Consider the following 14,045-nt stretch of genomic DNA (forward strand, 5'->3'; position numbering starts at 1 on the left):
GAACTGGCGACTGGCTTAGGAGAAGCTTCGTCAGCAGCTTTGGACCTAGGTGGCCTGTCTCTGTCTTTATCTTTGCATTTTTTTGGAATCCCGGTAGTCGGATGGCTAACCGACATTTCTGGATAATTAAACCAAGAACCGAAATATTTAGAGGCGAAAATATACCAACGACAGATAGTGCGCTGATTAAATAAAGCACAAAACCGACAGCAAGGTACATCGTGATCAGGGCCTAGGCAAGGAATACAGTACGAATGAAAATCTTTGTGAGGTATTTGCTTTCCACAAGTAATGCAATTAACTTTTACTGACATCGGTAAGGAGCAAGAAAAAGTTTTCCCAATGGGGTACTTGGCTTTAGTTGATGACTTCGGTTCTGAAACTCGAAAACGAAAATTTCAGGAGTCGGCCGACCAGCACTTGTGAACTGATTCTGCTTCGGGCACCCCACGGCAAGAAAGACTGATGTAATGGTGTCAGCTGCATGTTTTATACCCCCTGACGACCTGAAGTCATGGAAGAAGAGACAGCATTTGATGCAGGACCCAAGACTTTGTTAATCAGGCCGACTGAGGGCTACTGCAAGCAGATAATCCAAATGTAATGACTGCAACAGTGAAACATGAAGAACATCTGTGAATAAACTCCTGAAATACTCTGGTCTGCTGTCCCTCCTGGATTGCCTTTTTTGAAGGAGGGAAAGGTATACACCTCTTGAAGAGCTACCTGCATTTGGTGGCATGAAACATTTGGTAAACAGTGCCCTTTAAAGTGATGGTCTTTCTAAACAGTATGGTATAGCATCTGGATATACATTCACACACCAAGTTTTTCCTGCAGTATGGTCATTTATGGTTAGGGATTGAGACAATTGCCTCCCCGATTGCTTCCAGAGATGAAATCATGAAAACTTTCAGGGAGTGATGACTTGACCTTCCTGAGCAGTATTCTGTGTAACCCTGGTTTTGTGGACACCTTTCACCACAGTCAGCATCCATTAAAGGGGCCATATGTCTGTCATGGCTGCACCTATTGGAGGGGAAGTCAAAGGGCTGACACTTAGATATCATAAATGCAAGATAAAGATTTGGAATGCTCCTGACTCCTACTGAAAGATCTAAGAGTTCTCAAATCTCACTTTGATGGCAAACAGAATCTTCCCATCATGTTCACACCTCATCAACTTCTCTAACTGTTGATCTGAAAAGTGAGGATTTATCACAGCAGTCATAGGTAACAGAAGCCTTAAGGTTGTCCCCAAAGTTATATAGGTGGAGCCAAAAATGGTGGGAGAGTTATGCCAGTGCCTGCTGACCTGCCTGCCACATCAGCTGCATTGTGATACAGATGTGTGGAGAGAAGTGACGTTAACAGTGGTATTCAAAGTGATCTATAGTCGTTGAGAAGTATCAGCAGCTTGTTCAGCTAAGTCCATTTGGAATCTGTTCATGCTGGTCAAGTAATTTAATGCTCCCATGGGAAAAGTGCCGTGGGCACACATCTGCTTTCTCTTCCTATAAATTGTGCTGGACCTCTTGTTCAGGGGATGGACAGAAGATAACTCATCTGTGATGATTTTATTAGTGGTTGCTGCAACAACTGAGTCCACCAGAGGATCTTAAGACCAAAACTGCCTATTCTTAGGGGGACACAAGAATATCTGGTAATCATGGGATGGCTTCCTCTACATCATGTTCTGGCAATGCCCTCCTGGTGACCAAGTATTATAGAGAGTGTGCAGGAGGGTACACTCAAAAGGTAGAAAGCGCAGAGACATATGTTTCAAAGAGCACTTCCTCATCCTGACAGCATACGTCAGATGGCCAGGATCCCCTCTGCTTCATAATTCTTGGGCTTTGTTAAATGAGACAACTTCAGGAGGGACCCTCTCCTTTATCCAAATCAGTGTTGAGGTAATGGACTCCATTTCCCCTTTTACACTTTTGCTTCCTATGAATCTCCACCTATGACTGGCTGAAGTCCGTGGAAGAGTCAAATCGGACTTCTTGTGAATTTCCAAAGGATACAGCTCTGCATTAATGCTGGGAGCCTCGATCAATAGGCTGAAGAGCTGATGGATAGGCATCTTGGGGTGGAATAAGTATAAAACTTTCACCCTCTCCATAATTACAAAAGGCAGAGTGAGAGTCCACACGCAATCAAGGACCACACCTCAGAATAGACTCCTCCTCTGCCGAAACAGAAGTGATACAGAAGAGGAGAGCCAAGATACCAAAGACTCAACTGGCCTCGAGATGGAGCTTTGTGCCACTGGCTCATATGAAGACCTCAACACCAAGAACAGTTACAAAAGAGTTCTTCCCACAGACAGTACACAACACCGATGGAGAGAAATTAGAATGTGCCAGATGTGATGCAGTAGACAGTGAAACTGTAGGGGCATTTCATGCTGATATGAGAGAATGTGGGTGGATCGCTCCAAGACTTCTAATGCAAATATTATCACAAGAAAAGGAGCTAAAAGGGGTGGGGCAACTGGTTCCGGCCCTTTAACAGCAGGAGATGGTGACGCCAAGTTCAAGCTGCGTTCTCAGAAAGGCTCTCATCAGCAGCTCCCAATCTGATTTTGTTATGCTTCTGAAGGAGCACAGTTTTAATGAAGTAGGTCTGAAAACCATGGAAATGGCCAATTCTCTCTGAAGAGTGCCTCCTGCCTAACCTGGAAGGTGAATGGTGCCCAGTAATTATTTCCATGACTGGAGATTTTTGTCTTGGTGCTACGGATGGAAATAATTCTTCTGGCCATTTTAAGAGAAGAGGAGGGTCCCTCTCTCATCAGTTCTAGGCTTCCTTTATTCCTTATTCTTTTCCTTCTCTTTTTCTCAGGATGTCCACTGGTTCAGAAGGAAGCAGACCTTTATTTTGCCTGTCCTCTTAGGACCACGGACCAAAGCTCTGCAAATGATGCAATCTACTTTTAGATACTCCAGGCCTAAACAGACACCACACAAATCATGTGCATCCTGGGATGGGAGCTTATACCCACAACTGCTGCATTTCCTAAAAGTCTTATCCAACACCACAGCAAGACTTAAACCAGAAGTATCAAAATAAGAAATATGTAAAATTAACAAAACTATTTTTTTTTTAAACAGCTAAGAGAAATATACTAGGCAGCCATCTAACCATACAGAAGCTGAGGCACATTAAGTAAACACTGGAAAAAATCATAACTGACAACAGTATACTCTAAAACTAGAGCTATTTACATAAATGGAAATTCTATATAACACCTTGAAAAGCAAAAGAAAATACGAAGCAAATCTGGAATACTGAATCCCCCAAGCACTGTGAACCTAGGAATCGGTGTTAACGTTATGTCTTGCAGGAATGTGGATTCAAGAATAAGTGTTAACATTGGGTTCTTGCTGGGGGGCAAGTTCAAGAGTTCAATTTTATGGTCTTCAGCCATTTTGGTTTTTCAATGACATGGCCTCAGGATTATGATTTTTAAGAATTTAGACCAAGACTGTGACAGTAAACCATATCCATTTGTGTGTGCACGTCACACATCCCACCCTCCCAGTAATACAGTTTTGTCAACACAATTTGGTTGAAAGAACAGTTGATCAACAGTTGTGCGAATTCACATTACTGAGATAGGGGAATACACATGTGACGCCCCTGCACTTGGTCAGTAATCAAGGAGCCTCAATCCTCATCACTGGCAACAATGAGGGATGTACAAAATGGGAGGAAGACAAGTACGCACACAATAAAGTGCAATTTCCCTTAAGAGCACACAGAGATCACAGTCAATCTGGGGCTGGTTTCTCCCTGTCTCGTCAGATCCCCAATGTCTCCCCAGTGGCACAGCAATAGGGTTGAGATCTCAGCCGAATGGGTCAAGCCAAACCCTCCAGCACCCTTCTCTGTTCAACCAGTGCTTCGTGTCCCTGCCCAAGTAGCTCACACACACACAGATTTGTCTCATATATATATATATATATATATACACACACACACACACACACACACACACACACACACACACACACACACACCTGGGAAAGGCTAGCACAGGTTTACTAGTTATGCCTCTTTATGCCCAGACTATAAGGTAGTTACCACTGAGACCAACCAACTCTTTATCAGCTACTGTAAAGTCCTTAACAAAAGGTGTCTAATCCTACTGTGTAATACTATTATCCAAATGGTAGTTCTGACCAAGAGGAGCAAGGCTATTTAGGCGTGGCCTGTACAGTGTCACCAAATACATATGCAAGTACGCCAAGAGCTTAAATATGTCTCACAAATATCAACCAGAAAGATAAATTTCAATACAATTAAATAATAAATAGTAAAAGAACAAGACAATACTCAGTCAATCAACACAGTAACTTCAGAGTTCAAAATCACAGGAAGTATTTTAACACAACATTGCAGACAGTCTCAAATAAATACAGAAAACATCTAAACTAATCTTTACTATATTCCCATCTATATCTGCGAGAGATACTATGCCCTGAATCTTACTTACAAGCAAGTGCAGATGATGATGAGTGGATGTTTCCAGATCAAAGACAGTATAAAATGTATAGTCTCTCTCGGAGAGAGTTCACAAATTAATATAAAACATTACTGCTGGGCCAGCTTGGATGATCTCACTCTGTCATCTAACATTAGTTCCCAGGCTAAACAGAAACTTAACATAATTTAACATTTCCGTGTGAGAAATACATATCTCTCAGAACTGTGCAGCTGCTAGGAAGTCATAAAGCAATAAAACACTTTTTACATTTTAAACCCAGTAATTACTTCCCTCCAAGGCAATAGAAAAACTTCTAGCTATACACATTGTCTCTCCTTGCTGCATTGAAACTAACTTTTATAGCACCATCGTAAAGCACTTAAGTTCAACTTATTTTCTTAAAGATTTGTAAGTTAATCTTCTATGTTCCAGCAGGGTATGCTGTGGTTACACTCTTGAAGCTCAGTACATAACATACAGTTCTATATAAATCATAGCAATATTCACAAATGACATAGAATGTTTTTACAAAATTCCAGATAGCTGGGCTGGCAATGTCACAACACACACATACAAATTTACATACATATATAATATAAATCATATACATATATAAATGCAATGCAACAAAAGATCGCAACATAACAATTACTAGCTGGTCTTTCAAGGCATAAAGAATGAAACATACTCTAACCTGCATAAGGTTCATGGCAGACTCAGCTCAGGAAGATATGGATGTTAGTTGGGATATTTTGTAGACACCTTAATGGTTGTGGACATCACCTGTGTGTTTCTAAAGTATAGCCAACAATCTGCTTATGGTGCACTGATGAAGTTGTTAAAAAGGCTGAAAAGTGCATGTGCACAGCTAGTGGGGTTTGGTTTCACTGCCCTGAATGTATCCATACAGACTTAAAAAGAAAAAGTAAAATGTCATGGACATTCTGAAGCCATGCATCTGAAATACTTGATGTCCTTAAGGAATCATTTGCATATACCCCACAAGCCTCTATTAACCGAGGTTTAAGGTATCACATAGTGAAAACTATCTTGGATAGGTTTTTAATTGTAGTTTTACTAACTGGCTTGTCTGTGTGACATTTTTACACTCTGATTTGGAAGCTAGTTGGGATATTTTGCAGCTACCTTAGTGGTTATGGACATCAGTTCGGTTTAAAGACCTTGCGTTTCTGAAACATAGCAAAACAGTCCACTTGTGCTGTGCTGACGAGGTTATAAGGCCAAAACATGCACATCCACAACTATTGTGTTTTAGCTTTACTAACCTAAATGCATCTATAAATACTTAAAATGTAAAAAGTCACGGACATTCTCAAGCCATACAGCTGAAACCTGATGTCCATAAGGGGTCATCTGCATCTATCACATTGGCCTCTATTATTGGAGGTTTAAGGTATCACAAGTAAAAACTCTAGCTTGGCTAGGTTTTGTAGTATTCATTAATAAAGAATAGGTTACAGAGTAAAAAGTATGTCTAATAACAATAAACTATATATCAGTTACAAAGAAACATATCATTTTACAACAGCAACATGATAAAGGGCATATCAGGGCATTCTTTTTAAATATATTCAAGTTGTTTGGTTGCCCCCCCCCCCCAAACACCTTTACTGAATTATCAGTTCCTATATGTTTTACTGAAGCAGAAAGTCTGACAAAAAGGCAAAATGGGTTAAAACAGAGGTGCAACTACATACAAGATCAGCCTGCTAATCATCAGTGTGTGCGTGTAAGCTGCAAAATAGAAACATACATTCTAAAGAACTGATAACTTTACAGTTTTTGGAAGTACAGTAAAATAGATGAAAAGAATCGGAGGTGAAATAAGTTAAACGAATGAGCAAATTCATAGAAATAAATTAAATTTGTGAAAACAAGACATGCAAAATAATGTTCAGGAGGAGTGAGGTTTAAGGCAAGTTGGGAAAAGAGCAATTTACATAATGTTGGAGTGAATGAAAATGGTTAAAAAGAAATACTGCAGTTGTATAGTTTACTTACTATAACAGTAGATGTTTGAATAGGTAAAGTAGCTATTACAATACGACACACATCCAACAAAAGATGTACATCTGGCCAGTGTAAAACGCTTCAGGCTCCTAACTACTATGTTTGCCCTTAGCTAGACAGGACATTGTAGTATAAGAGGGATGGACAGATGCACAAAAACTCAGAGCTTCTCTGCCCAAAACAGAAGAGGGAGAAGGAAGGCTGAAGTTCAAAGTAAAGTTGTTCAAAGCTGTAAGTAAAGTTGTATTACAAGAGCAAGAGAGAGGATTTTCGACCAGGGAAGGAAATAAGAGGGTGGTGGGAGGGTGCAACTAATGCAACAGTGATGGAGTCAACATCTATTGTAATGGTAAGTAAACTAAATAAAATCCCCATCTCACTCATTTTCCCCAAAACCCCCATATATAACCTCAGCCCAATCTACTAACTCCAAAAATTAGAAGTTATGTACTTACCCATAATGCTCCATGTTTGTTGTCCATAATCTCACCTTCATTCTTGCTGGCTGGGTTCATAACCAGAGTATCAGTTCTGACTCTGTCTATTACTAAAGCTTGAGAGCTTCCACTAGCTCGTGTTTATACCCTAATCCCATAAAGCCTAGCGAGGAATACCCAAATCTTGTTTGCATACTACTAACATTTTAGAAAACATATACTAAAAACAATGGTAATAATTCTTAGCCTATGACTCATGAGGCAAAAAGGGAAGCAACGAACATTTTATCTCCAATAAAAATATCCTCTCGATTCTCCAGGAACAAAGATTGGGGGAAGGAGGGTGGTAAGCAAAATGAAGGCGAGATTATGGACAACAAACATGGAACATTATGATGAATACATACATTTTAAATGTTATGTTGACTGATCTCGCCTTCATTCTCGCTGGTTAGGACAGCGTCCTCAGCACCTTCTTTCTTGGGTGGTTCAAGGGAATAAGCTCTTCAGAAGAGTGGAACCAAATAAAGCCCAGTTCCGGGAGGCCACATCTACCTTGTAATGTGAGATGAAGGTATGAGGATTGACCCATGTGGCTGAAGCCCAAATAGAGTCCAAAGGCAATCTGGCCTGAAGTCGACATAGCTCTAGTTGAGTGGGCCCTAATCTTTCCTGGCAATTGTTTATGCTGAGAACTATATGCATAGGTTTTCGTGTCAGTAAGCTATTTTGACAAAGTAACTTTAGATATCGGTGCACTTTTCTTGTTATCTGAGAAAGAGATGAGTAACTGGTCAGATTTCCTGAAATCTTTTGTTCTATGCAAGTAGAAGCATAACTGCCTGTGAACGTCCAATTGGTGTAGCTTATATTCTGCCTTGTTGCCATAATTCGGAAAGAAAACAGGCTGGTTTCAGAACATACGTTTGGAAGGAATGAAGGATTTGTTCTAAGAGAGACTCATTGTGAAAAACCAAATACGGAGGGTGAATGGACAGAACGAAGTTCTGAAACCCTCCTAGCTGAAGTAATGGCTATCAAAAAGGCTGTTTTCCAGGTTAGAAATTTCAGCTAGCAAGAGGAAGCTGGTTCGTATGGTGGGAGAGAATCAGAGAAGACAGCACCAAATTGAGATCCTAAGGAGGTGGTGGTTCCCTTACTGGTGGTCTTAAACAAAGACCTCTCAAGAAAGCTTTGCACAACCTGTGAGACATTATTTTTGATCCCATGTCTCCTATGTGGTAGCTGGAAATGGCAGCTAATTGTACTCGTATGGTAGCTGCTGCTGCGCCTTGATTAAAGACTTCTGCTAAGAAGTCTAAGATTGTACTTACAGGGGCTGTAAGAGTCTCAATTGGATTCTTGGAGAACCAACAAGAAAACCTTTTCCATTTACTAGCATAAAGCATTCTAGTCATTGTCTTATGAGATTTAACTAGAATGTGTCTCATGGCCGAGGAAATGCCTGGAAGCCTGACTAAGACTGGAAGTGGAGCAGCCAAGCTGTCAGTTTGACGGTTTGAATAGAGGGATGGAGCATTCCTGACTGAGTCAGAAGATCTGGTACCGGGTCCAGAATCCACAGCTCTTCTTGGCAATGGGGCCATTGGAAAGGAAACCAGATGTGACAAGGCCAGTACGAAGCAATGAGAATTAACATGCAAATCATCGATTTGGCTTTATGTAGAACCTTGGTGATTAGTGGAAATGGGGGAAAAGCATAAAGAAGTCCTGGGGGTCAGTCTTGAAGAAGTGCATAAATACCACTCAGTCAGTTGAAAGAAGCAGCAAAATAAACTTCTATAAACACAGAACAGATTTATTTAAAACCAATCTCTAGCACTTCAGCCACAACCTTCTCGGAGTACAAGTGTATCCCTTTGCGACTCCCCCAGAGGGGGGAATTAGGGCAAGGTAGCTGCTGCATTTGGCATTCGTGGGCATGGCAAACAGGTTGCAGCAAGGCTGGCCCCACTTCCGAAAGATTTGGTTCACAACTTCCTGTTTCAGGGACCACTCGTGAGGCATTAGAATTGCTCTGCTTAATTTGTCCACTATCATGCTGGATTTCCCCAGAATATGCGTTGCAATCAGAAAACGATAAGAAATTGCCCATTCACATACTCTCTGAGCCTCCCGACACAGGGGGTATGATCTGATTCCGCCTTGTTTGTTGACATACCACACTACCAACATATTGTCTGTCTGTATTGCAATCGTACCTGGTGGAAGAGAGCTCTGGAGTGCTTGCAACGCCAGAAGCACCGCTCTCATCTCTAGGACATTGATGTGCAAGTGGTACTCGTGTTCTTGCCAAGTTCCCTGGATGGTCTTTCCCAGATAATGCCCCTCCCACCCTATCTGGGAAGCGTCCATGGTCACTGTAAGCTACAGGTTGAGGGAGAGTGAACGGTCTACCTATGGTCATCTGCGTGGATAGAAGCCACCAGTGTAGGTCCTTTTTTGCAGGAGTCTGTGATGAAAATCGTGTGTGACATGCTTAACTCCTGCATAGACCATTGAGCAAAGAGTAGCCACTGCAGTACTCTCATATGTAGTCATGCTAGAGGTACCAATGTGACTGCAGCTGCCATCGTGCCTAGGAGAACAAATTTGACCTGCACCTTCCTTTTCGAGAACAAGATGGACACTTGATGATGCAGTGTCTGTATTCTGTCGTGAGACAACTGTGCTACCATGCCTACTGTGTTTAAATCTGCTCCTATGAATGTAATATGCTGTGATGGCAACAAGGCAGATTTTTAGAAATTTATGGTAAGGCCTAGTTCCAAGCATAGATGAATGGTGGCGTCTCTGGCCTTGGTTAGTAGATGCTCAGTGGTGCCGGTCAAGAGACAGACAAGTCATCTAAGTGCAGAAAAGTACAGTTTTGTACCTACCATAAATGTAGATGTCCGATAGACATGCAACTGCAGTCATAACATGTGGGTTGTCCTGCCTCAGGCAGCCCTCGGTCGGCCGGATTCCAAAGTCTGGGTCCGACGTCGGCTGATGTCGCATTACTCTCCGACGTCAGAGCGGCTGGAGTACATAAACATCAGCCGACACCATTTTCTTCAGTGTTTCTTGCCCCAGATGCCAGGTGCCCTCTAAGGAAGGCTGTAATCAAATTGGAAGACAAAAACAGGATTCCAAACAAATAAATGAGCAATAAAACAAATACACCATAACAGATATCCCCAGCTAAGAGTAACAGGGATAGGAGTGGACCCTAGGCATAGAGGGGTATGGAGGGAGGGAAAATCCGACTACAGTTGCATGTCTATCGGACATCTACATTTATGGTAGGTACAAAACTGTACTATGTCCTTCAAGAATGCAACTGCAGTCATAACATGTGGGTAGAATACCATAGCTTAGCTGGGGGAGGAGGTATGCACTAGGAAAGAGATGGTGTGGCAATCAAACCCTGCAGGACTGTCGAAGCAAAGCCTGCTCTGGATCTGGAATATAGAGGGAGATTGTAGTGTTTGGAGAATGTATGCACGGAGCTCCATGTAGCAGCTTCTAGAATGTCCTTGGTAGGCACCCCTCTTAAAAATGCTGTAGAGGTGGCTGTAGCTCTGGTGGAATGTGGTCTGACATTGGCTGGAACAGTCTTTCCATGAAAGGAATAACAGAATCTGATGCAATGTCCAATCCATTTAGAAATAGTCTGTTTTGAAATTGCTTTTCCTTGGACTTCAGGGGCGTAAGCTACAAAAAGTTGTTCAGACTTCCTACTGGCCTTGGTTCTGTCCAGGTAGTATCGAAGTTGTCTGTGAATGTCCAAGGTATGCAAAAGTCTTTCCCCTTTATTCTCAGGATTGGGGAAGAAAGCAGGCAGATGAACGGCTTGATTTAGAGAAACCCTAGATACCACCTTTGGCATGAAAGTAGGGTTGGTCCTTAATGAAACCCTGTCTCTGTGGAAAATAATAAAGGGTGGTATTGCCATTAGGGACTGTAGCTCCGAAACCCTTCTTGCTGAGGTAATTGCCAACAGGAAAGCCGTCTTCCATGAGAGAAATTGCAAGTCAACTGAAGCTGCTGGCTCAAAAGGAGGTAGAGTCAGTTTTTTTAAGACAAAATAGAGGTCCCAGGCTGGCACTGGGGCCTTTCTTGGTGGCTTAATGTTCTTGATTCCCCTGAGGAATTGTCTTAGTAAGGGGTGAGAGAAAACAGGAGGATCAGTGTTGTATCTAGCTGAAATAGCAGATGCATGTATCTTTATGGAAGAATATGAGAGGCCGTTCTTTAACATATCTGCCAAATATTCCAAGATAAGTGGGATGTTCAGCAATGATGCATCATGTCCCTTGCTGGTATTCCAATTACTGAATCTTTTCCACTTTGCTAAGTAAACCTTTCTGGTGGATGGTCTTCGAGCCTCTGTTAGTATCCGCTGAACTTCCTTGGAGAGAGATAAGCTGAAGTTATTTATGGGATCTCCCAGGCTGTTAGCTGCAGTGTCTGAAGGTTTGGATGCAGTGTTTCGAAATTGTGTTGAGTCAAAAGTAGAGGCCACTGAGGGAGGGCCCACCTCCTGGTGTGACATATGCTCCGTAGTAGTGGGTACCAGTGTTGTCTTGGCCAATCCGGAGCTATTTTGACTCCCTTGGGCTTCTCTGCTTTGATCTTTAGTAATACTGAGGTCATCAGTGGCAGAGGTGGGAATGCATAGATTGCTAGGGAGTTCCAGTTGAATGAGAGGGCATCTATTTTCCAAGCTTTTGGATGGTATGTCCTTGTGCAAAATTTTGGTAGAAGATGGTTGAGGTGAGAGGCAAACAGGTCCACTTCTGGCTTGCCCCATGTCGAAGTGAGTTGTCTGAAGGCCTTCGGATGTAACCTCCACTCGTGTGGATCTGTGAAATTCCTGCTTAGGCTGTCCGCCAACACATTGTCTTTTCCTGGAACAAACTGGGACTGTAACTGGATGTTTAGGCTCAGTGATTTCTCCCAAAGCTGCATTGTCAGTCTGCAAAGGGGGTAAGAGTGGGTGCCCCCCTGCTTGTTTATGTACCACATCACAGTGGTGTTGTCTGTCCGTATCATTAAATGGCCTTGCTGGAGTTGGTGTTGAAAAGCCTCGATGGCATGCATTACTGCCAGCATTTCCTTTTGGTTTATATGCAGATGTGTTTCCTTTGGAGACCATTGCCCTTGTATGCACCTGCCTTCCATGTGCGCCCCCCAGCCAAGGTCTGAGGCGTCTGTAGTCATGGTCTGTGTTATCTGTGGTTTTTTGAATGACATACCTGTGTTTGCCTGGCTCACAGAGGCCCACCATAGGAATTCCTTTTGTAGGCATGGAATGAGTGGTATGACTGTCTCCAAGTTGTTGCTGTGTTGAGACCAAATGCTTTTTAGGTACCATTGAAGCTTTCTCATGTGTAGTTTTGCTAATGGAACCAGTAGAATGCAGGATGCCATGTAACCCAGGGCCTGTAGGAATCTCCTTGCAGTCATCTGGGTGAGTTTTGCTAAACCTTTGAAGTAATGAGTTAACTTCTCTTGCTTGTCTTCTGTCAGGTAAGCCATCTGAGAGGCTGTGTCTAGTTTGGCTCCCAAGAAGATAATTTGCTGGGATGGCTGCAGTCTTGACTTTTGGAAGTTGACTGTGTATCCCAGAGCTTGAAGTAATCGTATGACATAATCCAGGTTTGTTGTCAACATCAATTAGTCGTCCGCTTGTATGAGGCAGTCGTCCAGGTACGGGTAAATTTGTATACCCTGGAGCCTGCAATGAGCAATTACTGAAGCCAGGCATTTTGTAAATACTCTGGGCGCAGTAGATAAGCCAAAAGGCAATGCTGAGAACTGATAATGCTCTGGCCCTGCAAGAAAACTGAGGTATCTTCTGCAGCTGTGTCTGATAGGGACATGCAGGTATGCCTCCTTGAGGTCCAGAGTAATCAGCCACGACTCCTTGCCCAGCATGGGAAGGAGTTGCTGTAGAGTCAGCATTTTGAACTTTGATACTATGAGAAAGGTGTTTAATGTGGACAAGTCCAGTATTGGTCTCCACTGAGATTCTTTTCTTGGAACAAGGAACAGTCTTGAGTAAAACCCCTGTTCTTGTTCTGGAACTCTTTCTATTGCTTTCATTCGAGTCAGCAGAGTGATTTGCTTGATAGCCTCTGCCCTTTGATTTTGTGGTAGGTTTGGCATGCCTTGTTTTCTTGGTAAGGTATGAAAATGAAACCTGTACCCTCGGTCTATAATGTCCAAAATCCATTTGTCCTTTGTCAGTCTGTGCCAGTTTTCTGCAAACAGAGATAATTTCCCTTAAGGGAGCTTCTAGTTGTTCCCTGGTAGGCGGTAGTAGAGGAAAGTCATTGAGTTTGTGGTTGTTGGGCAGGTGAAACCCCTCGTCACTTCTTTGGTTTCCTGGCTGCCATTGTCGCCCCTGTAAGGGCCTCTGTATTGGCCTCTTCCTCGGCCACGTCTGTTCTTACCCCTTTGAAACTTTTCTGGATTAGGAAAGGACCAGTTTTTGAAGGCCAATTCCTACTGAATCTGGGGGTTGAACCTGGAGGAAATCTTTCACAGTCTGAACTGATTTTGCTTTTTCTTGATGGTCTTTAACACATCCTTAGCATTTGCACCAAAAAGCTTGCTCTTTCCAAAGGTGCATCCAGAAGTTTTGCTTTTACATGATCTGGTAGAGGTTGATCTTTTAACCAAGCATGTCTACGAATCACTGCCCCTGTCATAGCTGCCCTACATGAAGCTTCCAGTGCATCATATCCACACTGCAGGAAGTGATTGCTTACTTGCTGAGTGTTATGTACAGCTTCCTGCAAAGTCTTCCTGTCTAAAGGATCAGGAGAAGCTAATGTTTTTTGTAAATCTTCTAAGAGATAATCCTGATATTGTAACATATGAAAAAGACAATTTAAAGCTCTCATAGATAAGGTAGTGGATGTGTAAACCTTTTTTCCCCATCTCTCTAATGACCTTGCTTCCCTGTTGGAGGGCAAAGGATTTTTTGAGGTGGAGGCTGAAACTCCTTTAGGCCCCTGGGAAATAGTTTCCAAATCAGCAGTATGGGCCCTGAATAAATGGGAATGAGTTTCTGG

The sequence above is a fragment of the Protopterus annectens genome, chromosome 9.part0 (genome assembly GCF_019279795.1).
Source record: "Protopterus annectens isolate FY-2018-M chromosome 9.part0, PAN1.0, whole genome shotgun sequence".
Lineage (NCBI taxonomy): Eukaryota > Metazoa > Chordata > Ceratodontiformes > Protopteridae > Protopterus > Protopterus annectens.